At 41.5% G+C, this 27,092-nt stretch overlaps 1 long non-coding RNA gene across 2 annotated transcripts; it reads right to left on the reverse strand.

The window, feature by feature from the left end:
- Positions 1–2,149: 2,149 nt before the first annotated feature.
- On the reverse strand, positions 2,150–27,092 carry LOC113024599 (uncharacterized). 2 transcript variants are annotated; one of them, XR_003272690.1, is made up of 6 exons: positions 26,234–27,092; positions 25,429–25,585; positions 24,726–24,858; positions 21,450–21,515; positions 20,746–20,878; positions 2,150–2,272 (listed from the first exon to the last, which is right to left on the reverse strand). It is a non-coding gene; the product is annotated as an uncharacterized LOC113024599 (long non-coding RNA). The 2 variants fall into 2 exon arrangements; XR_003272689.1 differs by having other exon boundaries at positions 25,429–25,588.

The following is a 27,092-nucleotide window of genomic DNA, read 5'->3' on the forward strand; positions in this document are numbered from 1 at the left end:
TGGCTTGTGTAGCCACAAGATAACAAAGGCTCAACACTGCGCCCAGCATCCTGGAGCACTTCTGTTGTCTTTTGTACGTGTTTTGAGTTTTTATATGCTTCTGAGTTTTTACGTGCTTCGGAGTTTGTACGTGTTTTTACGTGCTTTGGAGTTTTTACGTGTTTTGGAGTTTGTACGTGTTTTTGAGTTTGTACATGCTTCAGAGTTCGTACGTGATTTGAAGTTTGTATGTGCTTTGTCTCTAGGGGCCACCGTAAATATACTTTTATTTATTCACTCCACATAAATGTAATAAACAAATCATATAATACAAAATCAACTATTCACATTTCAACTTTTAACTATTTAAATTTAGGCTTTTTCCTTTTACAAATTTAAAGTGAAAAGAACACAAAACACTGCAAACCACAACACAATTAAATATAATTATAATATGAAAACAAACAGAAGATGCACATTCTCTGTCATATGGACCTGCATGAATAAACTTTCTGAATCCTTTATCATCTGCAACCGAAAATAGTTGTGGATGATTACTATATCTTTCTAATGTTGTTGTCCCTGCCTCTCTTTCTCTCTCTCTGGCTCTGTTCCTGTGCTACTGAGTGTAACTACCGCCCCTCCCCCCCTCTGCCCAGCGTAAAGCACAAGGCTCGCGTGCAGAGTGAAGCGGAAAAAAAGTGCGAGAGAGAGAGGGTGAGAGAAAGAAAAAAAAAACCCCACGTGACGGCTCGCGATAAGGAGCCGGCTCGCGTCGTTCACGTCAAAGAGCCGGCTCTAAGAGCCATTTCGTTCGCGAACGACCCATCACTACTCAATATGTGTGAATTGCAACACAGTACAACTAATTCGCCGTTGTGGAGGGAATTTTGTTGGAAAAATTTGACACGTTTTTTCATTACACCCAAAATAAAAAGCAAACTGACCTCAAGTTTACAAAATTGTTGGAGAGTGTGTGGAGAAATAGAAGCGGATCATTCTCATGTATTCTGGAAGTGCATTAAAATTAAAAAGTATTGGGAAGACTTAAAAATGAATATGGATATTTTGAGTTATACACTCCCAAATACTTGCCAAGTGATGTATCTAGGAAACATAAAAGAACACATACAAAAAGAGGACGTGTATTTAGTCAAAATAATTCTGGCCGCAACACAAAAAGCAATTACAAAGAAGTGGTTACACCCAGATCCTCCCACCCAGCGGGATTGGATCAGTATTGTAGAGGATATCTCAGAGATGGAAAAAATAACACTCAACATTAGACTGATGGGAGGTAAATACGACAGACTATGGAGGAAGTGGAAAACATTCAGAAGTGACACAAATGAAATAACATAATAGGTTTTCTTTTTTTCTGCAACGTGATAAATGGAAAAAGATATGTAAACTCCACTCTATGTTTGTTTATATGTATGTTTGTTTGTTATTTTCTTTATTGTATGTCCACAATGTTAACATAACCTAATAAAAATCAAAGTTAAAAAAAAAAGAGTTTAACATCTAGGCATCCATGAAAACGGAATTTATGACATTTAACGGAGTTAGAAGTTAGCAGGGAGTTAGCTCGCTAGCTTCTATCTAAATACAATATAGCATGTCCTGACTGCGGGGTTTTGGAAACAAATTAAAACGTACAGCTCTGTTATCACTTCCAGCATAAGTGAAGACAGAAAACTAAACAGCAGTGAAGTTTGTAGGGTTACTGAAGTTGGGCTAGCTGGTATATAATGATGTGCTACGTGACCGCTAGCGACACAGCTATGTTAGCATAATATAAACAAGCTAACTTTTTTCCACTCGATAAAAGTTAACGTGAGTGTTCTCGGTGGTCAGGAACAAATGTAATCGCATGGCAGGATGCTGTAAAAGGACCAAACTTCAGCCAGGAGAACAACTGAGATAATCCATCCACAATACGAGGTTAGTCATTCATATACTGCTGCATGGGCTGGGCTGTAGTTTACATCCTAAGGTTTTAAAAACTGATCTTAAATAAATGATTAGCGGTAATAAAAGCCAAGGGAGGTCAACAGTGATCACTGACTGTTTTAGGAGCTTTTTGAGATTAAATAGAAGAAAATACATAACATTAAACATGTTAACAACACAAAAGCCATATTAAACGCAGACTACTTTAGGCCCGGAAGTAGGATTCGTCACGTCATCACTGAACTAGTACCTTGTACTTGGATAGTACTAGTACCTTGGAATATCACAGGCAAATGGCAACCATGAAGAGGCCGCTTGGCAAGCTGCAACCACCAAACACCTGCAGAGAGTAAGGCGACTTCTGAGGAGTCAGCCAAATGGGGTGGACAAGATCCAGGGGCAACATCTACACCCTGCTGTTCGTCAGATACCCTGCTGGGACAAGAAGTTGGCCAAAGGAAGCAATAAAGCCACTGACCTTATCATGCATAGAGGGTTTCAAAGCAATAAACAGCCAAGTTTATAAGGGTGCAGGCTGACTGAGATTAACTGAAACAACAACAAAGCAGTTCGGTCAATATTAAGATATTTTATTCCCATACCATTTATACTTTCAGGATTAAGCCAAATACAAAAAAATAAAAATACAAAATAATTTGTTCCTCCTGTCCGTGTTGTGCACATAGCAGCAGGGCGTCTGTTCCTTTATCTTTCACAGAGATGATTCATTCAAATACATCTTTCATGTCAGTTTTAAGATTTCATATTAATATCATATTTTATCAACAGACATGAGGCTAAATATTGCGTTTCAAGTCAGTATAAATAACTCAGAAGGCATTAGATTACTACGGAAGGAAGAAAAGGTACAAATGTGGGTCCCACACATAAGGCAGAACTGGTTCAACATCACCACCATCTCAGCTGCACCTGAGAATACTGCTGATGCTCTGGTGGCAATTCAGGGTTCCTTTTATCACACAGCTTAATGGAAAAATTCAATGACTCGGGTGTATTTGTAAGTGTGTGTCAGAAGTGAATGTGATGAACAAGTGAGGAAAAAAGGGAAGGAAACACTCCAGATTTACCTCAACAAATCCAGAGGTAGATTGACCCAGTGTAGGGGGAAGTGGAAACTTACACGACACTGTAACAGTCAGTTTACATTTCCTCAGTACAACTTCAACTTCTTCATTGGTTCATATGTTAGAAGTAAACCTGATCAACCACAACAGGATCAGTGCTAAGGTCACATGATGCTACATAAAACACCTTTAAACAGGCTTTAGTAGGTCAGCTGTTTTCCTGGGTTAACTTTCCACATATTTAATACGTTTGTACTCATACTCAAACTGATTCATTCAGTACTCAACAACATTTATCCGACTTCTTAATTTACAAGCATGTGGTAAGCTTTACAGGTTTTTCTACTGCTTTTAGTTTGATATAGAATTATTTTTCATGCACATGTGATTAATATACATGATTAATGGGACTGTAGACTGAACTACCCAACAGCACAGACGCAGAGTTGTTAAAGCACCTCCAGCTATAAAATGCTACTTGTGCTAAAAGTAAAAACAGGTGAGGCTGTTTTAATGTAACAATAACTAAATATGAAGACAGCCCATCATTTTTATGTTTTCATGCTTTCTGTTGTTATACCGTAAAGTTAAAATGCTTTTGTCATTTTCAAAAAACAGGATCCAGGAAGAGATGTGTGACGGTGTAATGTGGTTTAGTTTACTACAGTAAAATTGTAAATCATTTTTGAAACATAATTTTTAAACAACTCAGCTCAAGTTTTTTTCCTTCAATCTGATTGTCTCCAATTGTCAGACAACTGAAGAAGACATTAAAATGATGCTGAGAAAGAATGCCATTGTTTCTCGAATTAAAAATATTTCCAAACCTGTTTCAGACCAACAGAAACAAATCTGTGACCAGATTTTCAATTGTCACTCAGAATCCAGGTGCAGTGGACCGAGGGTGGCTGATCAAAACCTGACAGCCTTTATGGAAACACCCAGGGACAGCCTGCATTCACTTAATGAACGGGAATTCAGTCCAGCAGCTCCACTGAGCTCTGATGGAAGTTCAATAACACCTCGAGAGAGTCACACTCCCGAGGAGCTCAGGGCTATCCTAATCAGTAGCCTAAAATCCAATATGTTAGCTACTAATAATATCTTTGTATTGTTTTTGTTCAGACCGATGTTCACAGGCTTGCTCCTGTTTGTTGTTGTGGAAAAATAATGTAAGCGTCGAAATGAAAACGATTTCCTAAAATTTATTGAAAGAAAATTCAAACCTTTGCAAAGGGATCAACAGGGTTTGTACCACCATTGACAAAAATGCTCAATTATAGCAGCTCTTGTATATCCGTTCGCGTGAAATTCTCACCATCATGTGGGCACCAGTTTGGTAATGAAGTGTGTCGTGGCCTTGAGCAAAGTTTAGTTAGAGTTTATGAAAGACTGAAAAAACAACTACAACTTTGTACAAGAAAGTTACAAATACATATCAATAGTACACAGAGGTTAGAGGAGGTGAAACACACATTTTCCATCACATTTGTCATTCCCCTTCATCAAGACCAGGTATTTAAGGAGCAGCTGTGGCAGCAGTTCTCTTCCTGATCATTGTCTCCTCTACAGCATTAACTCATGCACACATCCCTGTGGTGATGATCACTTTGTGAGTCTGACACAGAAAGCAAATAAGTTATTTTGTCCTGAGTTAATGCCCTTAAAACTGACCTATTTCAGACTTACAGTTCAATACTATTCAATATAGCAAATCTCCAACTGGACAGTGTTAAATAAAATTATTTCCTTTTAAACTTGAAGCTTTGAACATATTTCTTTTTGCATTGGAAATTAATATGAAATTAATATGAAAAAGGCTCTTTTCAAATTTGTTTGGGGTGAATGGAAAATATTTTTTGTGGTATCGTAAAAAAATATTTGTTATATAAATATATTGGTATGGAAAAACATTTATTATTCATAGATACAAGCTTATGTTATTCATAGATAGAATGAGTGTGATAAAGGACATAGTGTTGTTACACTGGTAATGCAGGAGAGGCAGTATCGGTTCTGTAAGAAAGTGGAAGAAGAGAGCGTCCTGCAGGAGGCAGTGAACGGACACTGATGTTATGAACATGTGGCTAAGAGAAGGTTCAGTAAAACAAGTAGCAGCAATATTCCTGTGTGAGGCTCAGTCATTTCATTTTATTTTTTGAAGATGCAACATTCTGCTCTACCAGGTGTAACAATTGAGTTTAACATCCAGGCATCCATGAAAAACGGAATTTATGACATTTAAACGGAGTTAGAAGTTAGCAGGAAGTTAGCTCGCTAGCTTCTAAATACAATATAGCATGTCCTGACTGCGGGGTACAGCTCTGTTATCACTTCCAACTAGTGATGGGATTTCTGGCTCTTTTTAGAGATCTGGCTCTTTCGGTTCGGCTCACTAAAAAGAGCCGGCTCTTTCGCTCCGAACCGGCTCTTCAGGTTGTTTTGTTGCTTTATTTCATTTATTATTAACAATAATATAAAATTATGCACAAAAGGAATTACTAACGTAAAAAAAAAATGGTTTTATTTATATATGTTTATATATAAATATATGCGGTGGCCCCTAGAGACAAAACACGTACAAACTCCAAAACACATTTCTAGCATGAACTGAACTTCCAAATCAGAGCTACTAGATCACTTAAATTACACAATTGAAAGCATATGTGTGTTGTTTGTGTATTTATACACAGGCACTCATATATATTCAAATAATTTAAAAAAAAGTTCATTTACCTGTTACTACCACACACCAAATCGGTCGTTGGTACTTGCTGGCTTGTGTAGCCACAAGATAACAAAAGCTCAACACTGCGCCCAGCATCCTGGAGCACTTCTGTTGTCTTTTTGTACGTGTTTTGAGTTTTTATGTGCTTCGGAGTTTGTACGTGTTTTTTACGTGTTTTGGAGTTTTGTACATGCTTCAGAGTTCGTACGTGATTTGAAGTTTGTACATGCTTCAGAGTTTGTACGTGATTTGAAGTTTGTATGTGCTTTGTCTCTAGGGGTCACTGTAAATATACTTTTATTTATTCACTCCACATAAAATGTAATAAATAAATCATATAATACAAAAATCAACTATTCACATTTCAACTTTTAACTATTTAAATTTTCAGCTTTTGCTTTTTACAAATTTAAGTGAAAACAACACAAAACACTGCAAACCACAACACAATTAAATATAAATTATAATATGAAAACAAAAAGAACATGCATATTCTCTGTCATATGGGCCTGCATGAATAAACTTTCTGAATCCTTTATCATCTGCAACCGAAAATAGTTGTGGATGGTGATGACGCGACGAATCCTACTTCCGGTCTAAACGCTCCTGTGTTCAAATATGACACAATGCTGTGTTCCTGGTTGTTTTAACCAATCTGGCTCAAAACAACAGTCTAATCTGTCATTTTACCGGTTTCCTTGTGAAAAGAGAGAGAAGAGGAAGTGGCTGAAGTTGATAAGGTATGTTACAACTCGTAAGTGAATGAATAAATTTGTAAGATAAGAGCTAGTGGGCTCTTACTTTAGTTAGCTAATATAGCTAGTGATGAACAATTAAAACCTGCTACTAAAAGACAAACTGGCTTTTACGAGTAATTGTAACTTATATAGGCAATGGATTTTATTGTGTGTTTTTTTAATACAAAGACGTTGTTGCATTTTTGAAGTCATTTTTATTTCTCCAAGCAAAAGATTGCGAGCTAAGGGTCACTTCGCTATATATATATGAACCTTAGTTACCTTTCGACCCTCAGAGGAATAAAATTACGTCCAAAAAGCGATGTCTATGTAAGAAAATACATTACAATCCCCAGCCTATGTGCCAGTTAATTACCAAAATAAAGACCTAACCAACAAATAGCAAGCAAAGGTTGCCAGTACTTACCTTTCTGATAAGCTTAAAGCAAATTAGTACAACAATGTGTAAGAAAAGCATCTGGACTTCTTTAAGTTTTAAGTTTCTTGAAGCTTCTCTCATCTGGATGAAAGAAGCTTCTCTCTGTTATTTATCTCTATTTTTTTTTCTATTAATCATAACTAATGGAGGGCTAGCGTATGATCTGAAATTTCTCTCTGCCTTTTTAAACACTTCCACAGACGTGAAAACTTCACCCCAAACTGCAACTCAAGAGTCTGCAGTTGGCACTTCCCTCAAGGAAAGCTGCGGGGCCAACAAGATTTGCATGGAACGACGGGAAGTCTTTTCAGTTCCCAGATGACCACAACCCTGTTAGAAAAAAGAGCAGGTCCCAGCTATTGGTGAAAATCAGAGTGAAAGATCAGATGAGCTACATCATTCCAACAATGCAGATACACAGACAGCTACTGCAAGTTCCACAAGTTCTTCCAAAGTCTTCTGGTGCTAGAGATTCAGAATGACATGCTAAGAATAGAGAATGAAAAACTTAAAAAACAAGTAGAGAAGCAGACTTTCTCATTCAGTCAAATATCTGACAATCCTGAAAGGGTCCAGTACTATACTGGATTGCCCAATGCTGCTTCTGTCCTGGTTTTTAGAAGCGCTTCTTTCCAGATTTGATCTTAAATATCATTCTGATTGGACTGTCCAAATGATGCCCCTAATTGACCAGTTATTTCTAACCCTGATCAAGCTCAAACTTAATTTATTCATGAAGACCTTTCAACAAGGTTTAACTGCAGCAGAGGCACAGTAACTATATTTTTTACAACAATTGTTAGTGCACTGTATGACATTTTGTATGTTGGCATGCTGGAAAACAACATTCCCTCGAGAGCCAAGAATCAAACATCGCTGCCAGATTGCTTCCAACCATTTCCTAACTGCAGGATTGTGCTTGACTGCACGGAAGTTTCTGTTTGTAACACAGAGAGAACTTGACACACAAAGTCATTTGTACAGCCAGTACAAAGGACGGACCACACTAAAGGCTCTAATTGGTGTGGCTCCTAATTAGGGCTGGGCGATATATCAAAAATTTATCGTTACCGAAATTTACGACTCTCATCGACGTCATTTTGCCCATGTCGGTAAATTCGGTATTTTAAAAAAAAGAAAAGGCATGTGCAGGTCGGCGATGTTCATGTCCCTTTAAAACGCTGTGCTACGTTACAGACTTGACGAGGTGGAGTCACATGACTCTACTACCTGTTATGCTGGACAGACACTGTGCGATTTTTTCAGTCGCGCGATTCAGCTCCTGCTCAAACTGTACGATTGACTCGCAGGGGTTAGAAGTTCATAGGTCACGATGCAGGGTCTCACACTATACGGCCCGATGCTCTGATGCGACCTGAGTGCTCACACTGTGTGTCCATAAAATGAAGGTTATAACAGAAATTCTGTCGCTCGCTCTCCCTCTCTGTCTTTCACTCACACAGACACGCACACCACCACCATCAACTTTGCTAAATTGCTAATGAAAAACATTGATCAAGCAGCTGTGATTGAGCAGCAGTGTAGATCCAACTATTTTCACGGTTGTTGTGGTCGCGATCATTTTGTGAGGCTACATCGAAAAGCCTCGGATGAGCTTTCCAAAGTTCTACAAGTTGTGCCTCCCGTCGCTTGTGTCCAGATCACACGCTGCACTGTCGTGTTTGCGTCGTCTTTTCGCTGACATTTGTGTTTGCGCGTGCGCAGTGTGACAAACTGCGGTGACACCCTCACGACGGTCGTGAATCCTCGCGGCCAAGCGATTGATGATTGGGAGCTCGTCGTGAGGTGTCAATCGCTTCTCGTTACCCCACGTATACTATACGATGCATGACGCACGATGAAGGCCAAAATCGTGCCGCTCGCCAAAACGGTCGCACGACTCAAAATCGGCTCAAAATGGGCCAAAATCGCACAGTGTAAGCCCAGCATAACAAGACGAGACACGGGTGAACAAATGGAGGACGATTTAAATGTTGAAGCAGCAGCGACGGAGGTAGAGCTGGTGGAGGAGGAAGAGGAGACGCTTGTTAACAAAAAAAATGCATCATCAATCGTTTGCAACATTTTGGATTCAACAAGGATGATATTGATCAAACAATTGTTAAATGTAAACTCTGCAAAAAGACTGTTGCGTCAAGTCAAGGTAACACAACCAACCTCTTCCACACCTGCAGCACAAGTTTTGTTTAAGAGTTTATAGTTTTTTACTAGTCACATGGCAGTGCTTAGTATTTATTATAGTTTTTTCTGTGTTCAATTGACATTCGTGTTTGACATTATTTGTTTACAGGTTATAGTACCTCAAGGCCTTAGCAGAGATAGGCCTTTGTCCATGATGGCATTACATTTGCACAATCATTGTTTACTTTGTGAATAGCCAATGTGAAACATATTTATTATTAAACTATTTTGTTTACAAGGGATACACATTTTTTAGAGAGCATGGTTACATATTGTATCCTACACTTTTTATTTTGTTCAGTTAATAAATCTTAACCACTAAAAGTACTTACTACTATTGTCTTCATTTATTTCAGTGACATTTTACAGTCCTTTAAAGTGGTAATAATATAATTGCAATGAATAGGTCTAGGGGGAATAATATTATCAAAATAACTGGAGGAACTATGCTGCCTGCCACAGCCCCATCAAATGAAAAAAAAAAAGTTTGGTTTTTTTGGCACTTGGGGTGGTTATCGTCCATTTATCGTTATCGAGGTTAACTGCTCAATTTATCGTGATATTGATTTTAGGCCATATCGCCCAGCCCTACTCCTAATGGTGTAATAACCTTTGTAAGCAACTTGTACGGTGGAAGTGCCTCAGATAAGGCCATAACAGCTGACTGTGGAGTACTGCAACATCTACAACCAGGGTGACATGGTCATTGCAGATAAGGGCTTCACAATTCGGGACATCCTACCAGAAGGGGTCTCACTGAATATTCCGTCCTTCCTCACCAACGGACAATTCACACAGGAGGAAGTGAACAACAACAGGAAGATTTCCTGTGCAAGAATACATGTAGAGCGTTCCATTCAAAGACTGAAAGTTTTCTCAATTTTGCATCACATCCCATATCAGTTAAAAAAAAAAAAAAATTAATAAGATCTTGAAAGCATGTGTGTGTCTTACAAATTTACAAACACCTATTCTCCGTGAAATTGAATAAATTATACTGTGAGAGTTCAGAGGTAAAAGTACTTGTGTCATTTTCTAACTACTTGTGGACCAGAAAACACAACTGTTGAATAAGTTTACTTTTATTATTTATAACTCCTAAGTGTTCTGGATTGTTTTGTGTGTATACTCAGGATGTTACAACATAAAAACAACTTAGTTGCATAGTTTCAAATTGAGAATGGTCTCATTTGTGATTCGTATAATGTTTTACTGTTTTTATCAATGGCTTGTTACATTTTTCATTCCATTCCAGCTTCCTGATTACTGCCTAGTTTTCTTGCTATGCATTTTCAATTAAAATGAAGAATACCAGATACATGTGTTACTCTTTATTTTCAGGAACAGTTTGTCCAAAACATTTTATTTTTTCAAATCTAAAATTAATATAATTTAAAATTTATCTGAATATATTTACCAAGTTACAATGACAAAAAATGTACAATTTCCAAATATTTACAAATAGTTTTAAAATTAACTATAAACATTTGGACTGATAAATTCTCATGCTGATATGAATTCAAAGCTGCGATAAAATATGGGGTAAAAAAAACTTCCCGGTAGAACGTTTCCAATGCTTCAATGTAACAGCCCAAGTTTGTTCTCTATCCACATGCAAGATGAAAAAAGTCACATGGAGTCCAAACAATAAAGTGACAGCTTTTCGCCCCTGTGAGATAGAGGTTGCCCTGGATCTGATGCCAGTAGTTGTGATTCTTTTTTAATACCAAGGAAACCACTTGCCTCATCCAGCTGTAGGAAAAAGTCCTTACTTTCAGCCTCCAATACAGTTTTGGCTCTGGCTGACCATGGGCATTTCACCTCAATGATGCACTCATCTAGAGGACAGTCCCATGCTGGAGAACCACCAAGCAGGCACTGTTAGATAAAACAGTCCCCTCTCCATTGATAGCTGCACCAGTACAGTCAGTGTACAACTGCTTGGCCTTTGGCTCATGAAGGATCCCCCAATCACATGCCTTTGGGGATGAAAATACAACTTAGTCATAAAGGAATTCTTAGATGCACAGACCCTTTTTTACTAACAACTTACTTTAGATCTTCTGTCAGGTTGTACTGTCCCAAGCAGAGTCTTAAATAAGGAAGGGGGGTATGAGCGCTGGCTGGACTGCACTCAGGACAAACCGAAGTTGCTGGCTGTGATTCTCTTCTTGCGATATGCTGACCTTTTATAAAGAAACACAAAATAAGAGAACACCAGTTAACTAAATTTCCTACTTAACACTTAACAGAATTAATTTCAAAGCACTTTCTTACCACAATGCATTCTTCGTTTGCCCAACTGTTGCTTCTCGATCTGTTTCTTCTCTTCGTCAGACACAGCCAGTGATGCCAAGAGATAACGAGCCTTGTCTTCTGCTTGGGGAAATCCCAGGGTTCCTCAGCACTTCATCAAATGTCTTGGCTGGTTAGCCTAGATTTAAAGCAAAAAGGATTTAAAGGTTTTAATGGAACCAAGCAATTTTGACCACAGAAATAGACAAAGTCAGGTACAGAGTATATAAAATACATGTAAAAAATAAAGTGGGGACAGTGGAAGCAACAGTCTGCTGTATGTAGTTTACAAGAGTTTACATACATGTACAATTTCATACCACATGTTAAAGTAAATATCAAAGTACCTGGGAGCATTCAGGACTCAAAATCCAGTCAAATCCAGTAAAACGTTGCAATTTCGATAGGATGCCACTGCCCATTCCTTGTCCTCCTGGGAGACAGGTCTTTCCGATTCCAGCTGAAAAAAAAATGCTTTTAGTAATCTGAATAAATAATAATTATAGCATATAAACACAATGCTTTTTAAAAAGTTAAGAAAATAATTATTATAATTAATTCAAAGAGCAAATTTTAAATAAATAACTGACCTTGTGTTGTTGAGGGTGTCATCACAGACACTCTCTTGGCAGTAATTTCTTCTGCTTTGCAATGATTTTACCCTCTTCCACACACATTCCACGTCAGTGCGAGACACATTCTTCTCACCCAAATCAACAATGCCGCCATATGATGGCACTTATCATTGCCAATCGGGCACTCACAGGAGCTGAACCTGACTGACTGACCCTCAACATGCACCTACATTGAAAGAAAGTTAATGCTTACCCTAAACATTCTAACAAACCACTTGCAGCGCTGCTCTGTGTACTGGTACTAGGTTAACTAGGCTAATATAACTGGTACTAGGCTAACATTACTAACTCTCCAAAACCTCCATGTTATGTAGATTTTCATCTTCGTTTACTTCCACTGTTATAGCATTGCTGTACGTGTGTGTGCTTTATGAATACATCAGAATACAGAATATCTCATGTTTAATCGGTCGGCTAGCTAGCTTACTCCTAGCTCACCTCAACATTGTAAATCTTCTTTTTCATGGATGCCTGGACCACTTCCCTTTATAATTCTGCTGGGAGAACAGTTACACTGACCACTTTACTAGAGTTGAAGGAATTAAGACCCTTTTTAAACCCTAATTGGTACTTTGCTAAAGAAGGAGGTAATCGTGAACCAAGTCACTGGCTCCACCATCGTTGTTTCTGAGGAGCACTTAGACCCGGAAATACCAGCAACGTCATCTGACTGAACAACCGGATACCTTTCTAATGTGACGTTGTTGTCCTGGCTCTCTTTCTCTCTCTCTCCTCTGGCTCTGTTCCTGTGCTACTGAGTGTAACTACCGCCCCTCCCCCCTCTGCCCCCGCGTAAAGCACAAGGCTCCCGTGCAGAGTGAAGTGGAAAAAAGTGCGAGAGAGAGAGAGGTGAGAGAAAGAAAAAAAAACCCACGTGACGGCTCGCGATAAGGAGCCGGCTCGTGTCGTTCACGTCAAAGAGCCGGCTGTAAGAGGCTATTTTCGTTCGTGAACGACCCATCACTACTTCCAACATAAATGAAGACAGAAAACTACACAGCAGTGACGTTTGTAGGGTTACTGAAGTTTGGCTAGCTGGTATATAATGATGTGCTACGTGACCGCTAGCGACACAGCTATGTTAGCATAATATAAACAAGCTAACTTTTTTTCCACTCAATAAAAGTTAACATGAGTGTTCTCGGTGGTCAGGAACAAATGTAATCGCATGGCAGGATGCTGTAAAAGGACCAAACTTCAGCCAGGAGAACAACTGAGATAATCCATCCACAATACGAGGTTAGTCATTCATAGGGTTGCCAACTCCCTGAAAAATAAATAAGGGACACCTCGTGGCCAGGGCCGGGCGACCCAGTTGTCTTCACCCTTCCCAGTGTGGTGAATTTTCTAGCTCTTTTTTTGTGTGTGAAATTATTTTTTTAACCATTTGACTTGAATTTGATTTAAGTAGATGTGTATTCTTTGTGATATGAACACATGTGAAACAGATGATCATTTAGCATTATTTTAGCTCAAAATGACAACATTAACACAGTAAACAGGTCTCTTTCTTAAACAGAAACCTGTCATGCTTTGAACTTTTGAGAATATAAGTAAATCTTTCTTTAAAAAGAACTCTGTCCTGCTTAACTTAAAATAATAGGAAAACAATAGAAAGAAAAATATTCTTGTAACAGTGCACATTTAGTGCATTAGTACAATGGCTTCAGTTGAGGTATTATTTCAGGTTTTCTAATGCTTAATCAGCTGCTCCTGTATGTAAACCCGCTTGTTCCCATGATTATGCATCTTAACTCCATCATCATTGTTCATCTATGTATTACTTTATGTATTAGTCATCAATTGTGTTGTAATCATCTATCCTTGCAGTTGTTTATTACAGCAAAATAAATTATATTATCACACTTCTGGCCCACATAGCGCTGATATTCATTGCACATGCCCATATTAACTTTTTCCAGCCAGGTGTTTTCCTTTCCCATTCTTCCCTTTCTCTGAGGGGAACAAACATTGCTGCTCTAACGCTGGGCTCACACTGTGCGGTTTTAGGCCCATTTTGAGACGATTTTGAGTGATCGGACCGATTTTGGCCTTCATCGTGCGTCGTGTAGTATACGTGGGGTAACGAGAAGTGATTAACACCTCACGACCAGCTCCCGATCATCAATCGCTCGTGAGGGTGTCACCACAGGGGCTCACTGCTCACGCGCAAACACGTAAACGTTGGTGTAAAAGATGGAGCAGCACGGCAGTGCAGCGTGTGATCTGGACACAAGCGACGGAGGCACAACTTGGAGAACTTTGGAAAGCTCATCCGAGCCTTTTCGATGTGGCATCACAAAATGATCACGACCACAACAACCGTGAAATAGTTGGATCGACACTGCTGCTCAGTCACAGCTGCCTGATCATGTTTTTCATTAGCAATTTAGCAAAGTTGATGTGGTGGTGTGTCTGTGTGAGTGAAAGACAGAGAGAGCCGAGCGACAGATTTTCTGTTATAACCTTCATTTTATGGAGGCACAGTGTGCGCACTCAGGTCGCATCAGAGCATCGGGCCGTATAGTGTGAGACCTGCATCGTGACCTACCAACTTCTAACCCCTGCGAGTCAATTGTGCAGTTTGAGCAGGAGCTGAATAACGTGACTGAAAAAATCGCACAGTGTCTTGCCCAGCTTTAGGTGTACTGTCGTCCGAGACTTGCACCGCAGTGTCGGCGTTTGTTTCCCTGTTGGCCATGCTTCTTGTTGTGGTCATCTGTTGTCTTCCGGTATTTTCTCTGTAAGCGACCTTTCCTCGACCAATGAGATGAGCGGTAATCTGAATTGTTATACTCGAATTGTCATAAGTGTGGTGTCAGCTCATTGGTCACAAAGCAGGAGAGGGGGCTGGGAATTATGTTTTCAAACAAAGTGTTAATTCCATAAACATTTATAGACTACTTTTGATTCTCACTGTATTACGGGACAAAGTGCGTCCCTTATTAGCTCAAATACGGGACGTGTACTTTTGTTCTAAATACGGGACGATTTCCGTTTTTAAGGGACGGTTGGCAACCCTAGTCATTCATATATCTGCTGCATGGGCTGGGCTGTAGTTACATCCTAAGGTTTTAAAAACTGAGCTTAAATAAATACTTAGCGTATAAGGCAGAGGGAGGTCAAACAGTGATCACTGACTGTTTTAGGAGATTTTTGAGATTAAATAGAAGAAAATACATAACATTAAATATGTTAACAACACAAAAGCCATATTAAACGCAGACTACTTTAGGCCCGGAAGTAGGATTCGTCACGTCATCACTTAACGACCGGATAGCAGCTCTTGTATATCAGCAGTTCTCTTCCTGATCATTGTCTCCTCTACAGCATTAACTCATGCACACATCCCTGTGGTGATGATCACTTTGTGAGTCTGACACAGAAAGCAAATAAGTTATTTTGTCCTGAGTTAATGCCCCTTAAAACTGACCTATTTCAGACTTACAGTTCAATACTATTCAATATAGCAAATCTTCAACTGGACAGTGTTAAATAAAATTATTTCCTTTTAAACTTGAAGCTTTGAACATATTTCTTTTTGCATTGGGACAGAAATTAATATGAAAAAGGCTCTTTTCAAATTTGTTTGGGTGAATGGAAAATATTTTTTGTGGTATCGTAAAAAAATATCCATCCATCTTCATCCGCTTTATCCGGGGCCGGGTCGCGGGGGCAGCAGCCTAAGCAAAGAGGCCCAGACCTCCCTCTCCCCAGCCACCTCCTCCAGCTTATCCGGGGGAATACCAAGGCGTTCCCAGGCCAGCCAAGAGATATAATCTCTCCAGCGTCCTGGGTCTGCCCCGGGGCCTCCTCCCGGTGGGACATGCCTGGAACACCTCACCCAGGAGGCGCCCAGGGGGCATCCTTGTCAGATGCCCGAACCACCTCAGCTGGCTCCTTTCAATGTGGAGCAGCAGCTGCTCTACTCTGAGCCCTTCCCAGATGGCCGAACTTCTCACCCTATCTCGAAGGGAGAGGCCAGCCACCCTTCGGAGGAAGCTCATTTCTGCCGCTTGTATCTGCGATCTCGTTCTTTCGGTCACTACCCACAGCTCGTGGCCATAGGTGAGGGTAGGGACGTAGATCGACCGGTAAATTGAGAGCTTCGCTTTTACACTCAGCTCCCTCTTCACCACGACGGACCGGTGCAGCGTCCGCATTACTGCAGCTGCAGCCCCAATCCGTCTGTCGATCTCCAGCTCCCTTCTCCCATCACTCGAGAACAAGACCCCGAGATACTTGAACTCCTCCACTTGGGGCAGGAACTCATCCCCGACCCGGAGTGGGCACTCCACCCTTTTCCGGCTGAGAACCATGGCCTCAGATTTGGAGGTGCTGATCCTCATTCCCGCTGCTTCACACTCGGCTGCGAACCGTTCCAGTGCGAGCTGGAGGCCCTCACCCGATGAAGCCAACAGAACCACATCATCTGCAAAAATCAGAGATGAGATTCTGAGGCCACCAAAGCGAAAGCCCTCCGCCACTTGGCTGCGCCTAGAAATCCTGTCCATAAAAATTATGAACAGAACCGGAGACAAAGGGCAGCCCTGGCGGAGCCCATCACCCACCGGGAACGAGTCCGACTTATTGCCGGCAATGCGAACCAAGCTCTTGCAACGGTTATATAGGGATCGAATGGCCCGTAGCAATGGGCCAGACACCCCATATTCCCGCAACACCTCCCACAGGACACCCCGAGGGACACGGTCGAAGGCCTTCTCCAAGTCCACAAAACACATGTAGACTGGTTGGGCAAACTCCCATGCACCCTCAAGTATCCTGGAGAGGATAAAGAGCTGGTCCAGTGTTCCGCGACCAGGACGAAAACCGCATTGTTCCTCCTGTATCCGAGGTGCGACTAACGGACGAACTCTCCTTTCCAGCACCCTGGCATAGACTTTCCCAGGGAGGCTGAGGAGTGTGATCCCCCTGTAGTTGGAACACACCCTCCGGTCCCCCTTCTTAAAGATGGGGACCACCCCGGTCTGCCAGTCCACAGTTACTGCCCCTGATCTCCACGCAACATTGCAGAGGCGTGTCAACCAGGACAGCCCTACAACGTCCAGAGCCTTCAGGAACTCGGGGCGGACCTCATCAACACCAGGGGCTCTGCCACCAAGGAGTTGTTTAACTGCCTCAGTGACCTCGCCCCCGGAAATTGGCGGGTCATTCCCCTCATCCCCAGACTCTGCTTCCTCCTCGGAAGACGTGTCAGTGGGATTAAGGAGGTCCTCGAAGTATTCCTTCCACCGCCTGACAATTTTCTCATCAGCAGCGCTCCGCCAGCACTATACACAGTGCAGGTAGAGCACCGCTTTCCCCTCCTGAGACGTCTGACGGTTTGCCAGAATCTCTTCGAGGCAGTCCGAAAGTCTTTTTCCATGGCCTCTCCGAACTCCTCCCACACCCGAGTTTTTGCTTCAGCCACTGCCCGAGCCGCATTCCGCTTGGCCTGTCGATACCTGTTGGCTGCCTCCGGAGAGGCTAACCAAGGCTAACCAAGCCCGATAGGACTCCTTCTTCAGCCTGGTGGCTCCCTTCACCTCTGGTGCCCACCATTTGGTTCGTAAAAAATATTTGTTATATAAATATATTGGTATGGAAAACATTTATTATTCATAGATACAGATACATAGATACAAGCTCATGTTATTCATCTGAAGAAACAGACAGATAGAATGAGTGTGATAAAGGACATAGTGTGTTGTTACACTGGTAATGCCAGGAGAGGCAGTATCAGTTCTGTAAGAAAGTGGAAGAAGAGAGCGTCCTGCAGGAGGCAGTGAACGGACACTGATGTTATGAACATGTGGCTAAGAGAAGGTTCAGTAAACAAGTAGCAGCAATATTCCTGTGTGAGGCTCAGTCATTTCATTTTTATTTTTTGAAGATGCAACATCCTAAAGGTGTATGTAGAAAACATGTTGATCCTGAAGCATTTATTGAAGCTTCTCAGCTATTTGTGTAATCTTCTCCTGAAGTTCTCGGGTAGATTTGGCCTTTCGATTGGGAATTTACCATCTCGTACAAAGTTAAAGACTTTTATTTAAGTTTGGTAGAATTCTATTTCAAAGAAAAACAAGACTCTGCTAAGCTGATGACATCACATTTTGCATTCTAAGTGGATGACATCACACTCCATTTGCACTCCCTGACATCACACTCCAGGTCTATAAATAGGACACCAGCGTGCTCTCAGTATGTCTCAGAACTGTGCAACTGTATAGGAACACACCACGAGCCAACCTTTAGACAAGGATTTGACACGTTAAGTGTATGCAACAAACCCAAACCCCGATCGAATAGAACAAATATCATTCGACATTGTAAGACAAAAGACAAGAAAAATGCAACATATGCAGCAAAACCTTGATCCCCAGGAAGGGACCTCATCGGCCGCTGTTCGCCCTAAGCAGCAAAACCCAAACCCAAGAGGGAAAAACAAGGCACCAAATGAGGGGACTCCATCTGATGCTGCCAAACCAAAGGGTGCAAACAAGAAGAAGATGCAGGAAAATGCAAACCCAAACCCCAGAGCCAGAAACCCTGGACCCAATCGAGGGCCTGTGCCACATCAGCCCAATGCCCATTTTAAACCCAATAATGGGCCTGGGCAACACTGGCCAAATCCACAGTTTTTGCCAAAACGAGGGCCTGTGCCACATCAGCCCCATCCTGACCATAACAACAACGATGGGCCACCTCAGCTACAGCCTCACTTAACACCAAATGATGGCAGTCGTCCATACAATGAGACTGATGAACTGGGTGCGCTGAGATTCCACCTGCAGGAGGCTCAGCACACGTGCAAAACCAATCTGTATAAAATGACAGCTGCAAACCACAAAGCTGCTGCAGCTAAAACTCAGAATGATTGGGTTCGTCTGCAGCTACAGTGCCACAGACAAAACGCTCAAAAAACCATCCTTGAGCTCCAAAAACAGCTGGAAGAGGCTCGTAGAAAGACACCCGAGGAGAACTTCACCCCTGAGGTGAGTGAGGCTCCTGTTGAAGACAGCAACACAGCTGTCACAGCTGCAGAGCTGAGTGTGGACGCTTCAACACAAACTGCAGAAGCTTCACACACAGACTCTACAGACGTAAAAACTGTTCGGGAAGCTGAGTTGGAGGTCCAGTGCAAAAAACAGCAAGAAGAGATCGAACAACTCCGTGAGCAGCTCCTCAAAACTCAAAAGAATCTTGAAGAGGAAGTTGCAAAGCGCAAAGATCAGGAACAAAGAGCCAACTGTGAGCTCGCTGAGCTGAAAGACAAACTCAGCACCAGTGAGGCTCTTTGTGAAAAAAATGATTTGAAGGCGCAAAACTTAAAAGAAGAGCTGGAGAAAACCAAAGCTTCCCACCAGGAAATCGTGGAGCAAAAGCTGGAGAACACAACAATCCGCAACCAACTCGGGCAAACAGAGGAAGAAAAGATCACACTTCAGGAGTTTTTGCTGTCTCTGGAAGAGACAATAAAACAGCAAGAAGACCAGTCCAACGTTGCCAATCCTGAAAATTCTCCAGCCCGAAACGAGACACTCCAGGACAATCAGCTAGAAAAAGAGGAGGCCAGCGCTACCAAACCAGAAAGGCCAGAGGCCCGAGATGACCAAGTGCCAAAAGAAAAACCAAAAAAGAAAAAGAAGCGCAACTGGTTTTGGAGACTATTCACTTAAGTGACTTCCACTCTGTCTCCTATAAAATCACAGTAATATACAACTAAATATTATCAGTCACTTCCAGTGCCAAAATACCCATTTAAAAGCTTATTTGCTTTAATATTTAGTTGTGTATAACTTTGTCATCGGCTCCACCCCCCAACCGGTCGCTGCAGATGGCCGCCCCTCCCTGAGCCTGGTTCTGCCGGAGGTTTCTACCTTTTGAAAGGTAGTTTTTCCTCCCCACTGTCGCCAAGTGCTTGCTCATAGGGGATTGTTGGGTTTTTTCTTTAGTTCAGTTCAATTCAATTCATTTGTATGTAAGTACTGTTGGATTGAATTGAACTGAATTAAAGAAGATTTTTAGGAGACGGAGTAATCACTGAGTGAACCAGGGTATTATAACATCTTACCCATGAAAAACTAAATCAACCAATCAAATAAACAATTGGATTTAACAAAACATCTGAAGTGTGAACATTTTGTCTCATTTAAAACATGTGAAAATGTCCAATTATAACAACCTAACAGCAGAAATAAAAACGTTTACATCCTGGTTGAAAACATTGTTCTGTGAATGATATCCACTGTGTCTGTGCTGTTGATGCCTTTTGAAAAAAAAGTCTAAAGTATTGTAGTTGAGTACAGCTCCAGGTTTTGTACAGAGCACTTTCCATTTGCTGTAACTTTACTCTGCTATCTCATCAATAATGGATTTGATCATCATCTGTTCCCTGAATGCAATTGACACCCTCTTCTCAACGAGAAGCCTGGGCTCGGGTGGGCCTGAGTGTCCTGGAGGTACTTTCCCTGCCGGATACACGGGTGGCCAGGTCGTGTGCCTGCCGGGACTGTCGAAAAGTTAATAGCTATATTTGCAAAGCCCTTTATTAAAATATGCTTTCATGACATTATTGTTTGTCGGACGGTGGTCAGAGCTATCAGTGGCTGATGAGTGGGACATGAAATGTCACCTCTCGGGACACTGGGGAGGGAGCCCGAGTTAGTGTCTTGGGTTGAGAGATACTGACCTCAATAAACAGCTTGAGGATCTGCGGCTGTATGGTCTGGACACTCAGGTGAGGAGAGGAGCTGAGCTGGAGACATCTGACAGAGGCCCTGGTTCAGAAGATCTTAAACTCCCAGTTTGAAGTGAAGACAGAGCTGAGTGTAAAAGCAAAGATCTCAATTTACTGTCTGAGCTACGTCCTTATCTTCACCTATGGTCATAAGCTTGATTTAAAGATTGAAAGAACGAGATCACGGATACAAGCAGCAGAAATAAACTTTCCCTGTCAATCTTTTCTGTTCTGCGAGAGCAGACATCTTTTTTTCTTTCTTTTTTTTTTTAAGTAGAGCAAATATAACTGTGCTTTAAAGAATATGATTGTTTCCTTGCATGACAAATGGAGATGAGTTCTCCGTCATAAATGGTGTGGTCACCTGCAGGTTGAAGGTCATTGCAACTCCAACCCACACCCACTGCTACTGTACTTAAAAGAAGTTAGGACAACATTAAAGACTTTGTTCAGGTAATTGCATTTGGATCACCTAAATCATGCCTGGACTGACAAACAAATCATCCTTATAGATGTTACAACATGCCAAGCTTCTGTTGTTGAATGCAGCAACCAGCAATGACACTGGACTGTCATTCCTACCGGAGAATTGTAGTCTGATTGCATTACCAGAAAGTAACCATTTCAAACATTGAGGACAGCTATAGTACTAGTACCTTGGAATCACACAGGCAAATGGCAACCATGAAGAGGCCGCTTGGCAAGCTGCAACCACCAAACACCTGCAGAGAGTAAGGGACAGAAATTAATATGAAAAAGGCTCTTTTCAAATTTGTTTGGGTGAGTGGAAAATATTTTTTGTGGTATCGTAAAAAAATATTTGTTATATAAATATATTGGTATGGAAAACATTTATTATTCATAGATACAGATACATAGATACAAGCTCATGTTATTCATCTGAAGAAACAGACAGATAGAATGAGTGTGATAAAGGACATAGTGTGTTGTTACACTGGTAATGCCAGGAGAGGCAGTATCAGTTCTGTAAGAAAGTGGAAGAAGAGAGCGTCCTGCAGGAGGCAGTGAACGGACACTGATGTTATGAACATGTGGCTAAGAGAAGGTTCAGTAAACAAGTAGCAGCAATATTCCTGTGTGAGGCTCAGTCATTTCATTTTTATTTTTTGAAGATGCAACATCCTAAAGGTGTATGTAGAAAACATGTTGATCCTGAAGCATTTATTGAAGCTTCTCAGCTATTTGTGTAATCTTCTCCTGAAGTTCTCGGGTAGATTTGGCCTTTCGATTGGGAATTTACCATCTTGTACAAAGTTAAAGACTTTTATTTAAGTTTGGTAGAATTCTATTTCAAAGAAAAACAAGACTCTGCTAAGCTGATGACATCACATTTTGCATTCTAAGTGGATGACATCACACTCCATTTGCACTCCCTGACATCACACTCCAGGTCTATAAATAGGACACCAGCGTGCTCTCAGTATGTCTCAGAACTGTGCAACTGTATAGGAACACACCACGAGCCAACCTTTAGACAAGGATTTGACACGTTAAGTGTATGCAACAAACCCAAACCCCGATCGAATAGAACAAATATCATTCGACATTGTAAGACAAAAGACAAGAAAAATGCAACATATGCAGCAAAACCTTGATCCCCAGGAAGGGACCTCATCGGCCGCTGTTCGCCCTAAGCAGCAAAACCCAAACCCAAGAGGGAAAAACAAGGCACCAAATGAGGGGACTCCATCTGATGCTGCCAAACCAAAGGGTGCAAACAAGAAGAAGATGCAGGAAAATGCAAACCCAAACCCCAGAGCCAGAAACCCTGGACCCAATCGAGGGCCTGTGCCACATCAGCCCAATGCCCATTTTAAACCCAATAATGGGCCTGGGCAACACTGGCCAAATCCACAGTTTTTGCCAAAACGAGGGCCTGTGCCACATCAGCCCCATCCTGACCATAACAACAACGATGGGCCACCTCAGCTACAGCCTCACTTAACACCAAATGATGGCAGTCGTCCATACAATGAGACTGATGAACTGGGTGCGCTGAGATTCCACCTGCAGGAGGCTCAGCACACGTGCAAAACCAATCTGTATAAAATGACAGCTGCAAACCACAAAGCTGCTGCAGCTAAAACTCAGAATGATTGGGTTCGTCTGCAGCTACAGTGCCACAGACAAAACGCTCAAAAAACCATCCTTGAGCTCCAAAAACAGCTGGAAGAGGCTCGTAGAAAGACACCCGAGGAGAACTTCACCCCTGAGGTGAGTGAGGCTCCTGTTGAAGACAGCAACACAGCTGTCACAGCTGCAGAGCTGAGTGTGGACGCTTCAACACAAACTGCAGAAGCTTCACACACAGACTCTACAGACGTAAAAACTGTTCGGGAAGCTGAGTTGGAGGTCCAGTGCAAAAAACAGCAAGAAGAGATCGAACAACTCCGTGAGCAGCTCCTCAAAACTCAAAAGAATCTTGAAGAGGAAGTTGCAAAGCGCAAAGATCAGGAACAAAGAGCCAACTGTGAGCTCGCTGAGCTGAAAGACAAACTCAGCACCAGTGAGGCTCTTTGTGAAAAAAATGATTTGAAGGCGCAAAACTTAAAAGAAGAGCTGGAGAAAACCAAAGCTTCCCACCAGGAAATCGTGGAGCAAAAGCTGGAGAACACAACAATCCGCAACCAACTCGGGCAAACAGAGGAAGAAAAGATCACACTTCAGGAGTTTTTGCTGTCTCTGGAAGAGACAATAAAACAGCAAGAAGACCAGTCCAACGTTGCCAATCCTGAAAATTCTCCAGCCCGAAACGAGACACTCCAGGACAATCAGCTAGAAAAAGAGGAGGCCAGCGCTACCAAACCAGAAAGGCCAGAGGCCCGAGATGACCAAGTGCCAAAAGAAAAACCAAAAAAGAAAAAGAAGCGCAACTGGTTTTGGAGACTATTCACTTAAGTGACTTCCACTCTGTCTCCTATAAAATCACAGTAATATACAACTAAATATTATCAGTCACTTCCAGTGCCAAAATACCCATTTAAAAGCTTATTTGCTTTAATATTTAGTTGTGTATAACTTTGTCATCGGCTCCACCCCCCAACCGGTCGCTGCAGATGGCCGCCCCTCCCTGAGCCTGGTTCTGCCGGAGGTTTCTACCTTTTGAAAGGTAGTTTTTCCTCCCCACTGTCGCCAAGTGCTTGCTCATAGGGGATTGTTGGGTTTTTTCTTTAGTTCAGTTCAATTCAATTCATTTGTATGTAAGTACTGTTGGATTGAATTGAACTGAATTAAAGAAGATTTTTAGGAGACGGAGTAATCACTGAGTGAACCAGGGTATTATAACATCTTACCCATGAAAAACTAAATCAACCAATCAAATAAACAATTGGATTTAACAAAACATCTGAAGTGTGAACATTTTGTCTCATTTAAAACATGTGAAAATGTCCAATTATAACAACCTAACAGCAGAAATAAAAACGTTTACATCCTGGTTGAAAACATTGTTCTGTGAATGATATCCACTGTGTCTGTGCTGTTGATGCCTTTTGAAAAAAAAGTCTAAAGTATTGTAGTTGAGTACAGCTCCAGGTTTTGTACAGAGCACTTTCCATTTGCTGTAACTTTACTCTGCTATCTCATCAATAATGGATTTGATCATCATCTGTTCCCTGAATGCAATTGACACCCTCTTCTCAACGAGAAGCCTGGGCTCGGGTGGGCCTGAGTGTCCTGGAGGTACTTTCCCTGCCGGATACACGGGTGGCCAGGTCGTGTGCCTGCCGGGACTGTCGAAAAGTTAATAGCTATATTTGCAAAGCCCTTTATTAAAATATGCTTTCATGACATTATTGTTTGTCGGACGGTGGTCAGAGCTATCAGTGGCTGATGAGTGGGACATGAAATGTCACCTCTCGGGACACTGGGGAGGGAGCCCGAGTTAGTGTCTTGGGTTGAGAGATACTGACCTCAATAAACAGCTTGAGGATCTGCGGCTGTATGGTCTGGACACTCAGGTGAGGAGAGGAGCTGAGCTGGAGACATCTGACAGAGGCCCTGGTTCAGAAGATCTTAAACTCCCAGTTTGAAGTGAAGACAGAGCTGAGTGTAAAAGCAAAGATCTCAATTTACTGTCTGAGCTACGTCCTTATCTTCACCTATGGTCATAAGCTTGATTTAAAGATTGAAAGAACGAGATCACGGATACAAGCAGCAGAAATAAACTTTCCCTGTCAATCTTTTCTGTTCTGCGAGAGCAGACATCTTTTTTTCTTTCTTTTTTTTTTAAGTAGAGCAAATATAACTGTGCTTTAAAGAATATGATTGTTTCCTTGCATGACAAATGGAGATGAGTTCTCCGTCATAAATGGTGTGGTCACCTGCAGGTTGAAGGTCATTGCAACTCCAACCCACACCCACTGCTACTGTACTTAAAAGAAGTTAGGACAACATTAAAGACTTTGTTCAGGTAATTGCATTTGGATCACCTAAATCATGCCTGGACTGACAAACAAATCATCCTTATAGATGTTACAACATGCCAAGCTTCTGTTGTTGAATGCAGCAACCAGCAATGACACTGGACTGTCATTCCTACCGGAGAATTGTAGTCTGATTGCATTACCAGAAAGTAACCATTTCAAACATTGAGGACAGCTATAGTACTAGTACCTTGGAATCACACAGGCAAATGGCAACCATGAAGAGGCCGCTTGGCAAGCTGCAACCACCAAACACCTGCAGAGAGTAAGGCGACTTCTGAGGAGTCAGCCAAATGGGGAGGACAAGATCCAGGGCAACATCTACACCCTGCTGTTCGTCAGATACCCTGCTGGGACAAGAAGTTGGCCAAAGGAAGCAATAAAGCCACTGACCTAATCATGCATAGAGGGTTTCAAAGCAACAAACAGCCAAGTTTATAAGGGTGCAGGCTGACTGAGACTAACTGAAACAACAACAAAGCAGTTCGGTCAATATTAAGATATTTTATTCCCATACCATTTATACTTCAGGATCAAGCCAAATACAAAAAAATAAAAATACAAAATAATTTGTTCCTCCTGTCCGTGTTGTGCACATAGCAGCAGGGCGTCTGTTCCTTTATCTTTCACAGAGATGATTCATTCAAATACATCTTTCATGTCAGTTTTAAGATTTCATATTAATATCATTGTGCTGTCCTCGCCCTGAGTCTCTTAGATTCACCAGCTAGACAGCGAGATAACGATGCTCCAATAACCAGACTTATTTTCCTTTTTGCGCTGATTTATTGAAGAATGGCCTCTGACCATTGCCTTCTCTTTGACCATCGTAAAACTGAAAGTACAAAATACTGTATTAGCTAACTAACATTGTAAACTAGCTTGTTACCCTCTTACTGCAAGCTAACAAGATAAAACTTTCAAATGTACAAATTATCGTACCATTTTTACACAAAACAAAAGATAATAATTATTTTATCGACACTCATACTTACAGACATATCTTGTCCAAGGCAACAACATTTTAAGGTCCGTATCAGCTTAGAACGATAACATTACGGTATCACTTTCCGCCATCTTATATTTCTTCTTCACGTTCTCATTTTTTCCTTTCCCAAAGTAACCGAACCCAAAGTAGCCACTAGAGGGAGCTCTAGGGCAGCTTACAACTATAATATCCGATTTAAGTTACAAAAGGCAGAACACTCCCCGCCTGGTACAATATAATTGTGCCACTAGAAGAAACTTCTCTAATAAACATTTTGAACAGTTTAGGGCTATTTCAAACACTTATTTATCACTTGATAAAAGCAAAACCATATCAGCGATGGGTCTCAAAAACACTTTTTCATTTCCATCTTTCACAGTCTTTACTTCTGCTTTTCGAACCTTATTGTCCTTGCTCTCAAATGTTCTTACAACTTTTCCCATGGACCAGTCATTTCTGTGTGCGAGAGCATCTTTCAATAGCACAACATCACCAACTTTTATGTTTGTTTTATCATCAGTCCATTTTCTCCTTGGCTGTAGTGTTGAAAGATATTCACTTTTCCACTGTTTCCAAAAAGAGTCTGCCAAACACTGTACTTGCTTCCATTGCTTTGAGTAGAGGTCTGGCGGTCCAAAGCTTCCTGTTGGTGCAGATAATGCATTGACCTTTTGTGTAAGGAGCATTGCTGGAGTGAGAAGGTTTGGTTTGTCTGGATCTGTTGAGACTGGTACAAGTGGTCTTGCATTCATTATTGCCATTACTTCTGCCATGAATGTACTTAACACTTCATGCGTTAGTTGGACATGTACGGCTTTCAACAGAACGTGCCCGCAGGCTCTGCCGGCTCTGCCGGCTGTGCCAGA

The sequence above is a fragment of the Astatotilapia calliptera genome, chromosome 6, assembly GCF_900246225.1.
Source record: "Astatotilapia calliptera chromosome 6, fAstCal1.2, whole genome shotgun sequence".
NCBI classification, from domain to species: domain Eukaryota; kingdom Metazoa; phylum Chordata; class Actinopteri; order Cichliformes; family Cichlidae; genus Astatotilapia; species Astatotilapia calliptera.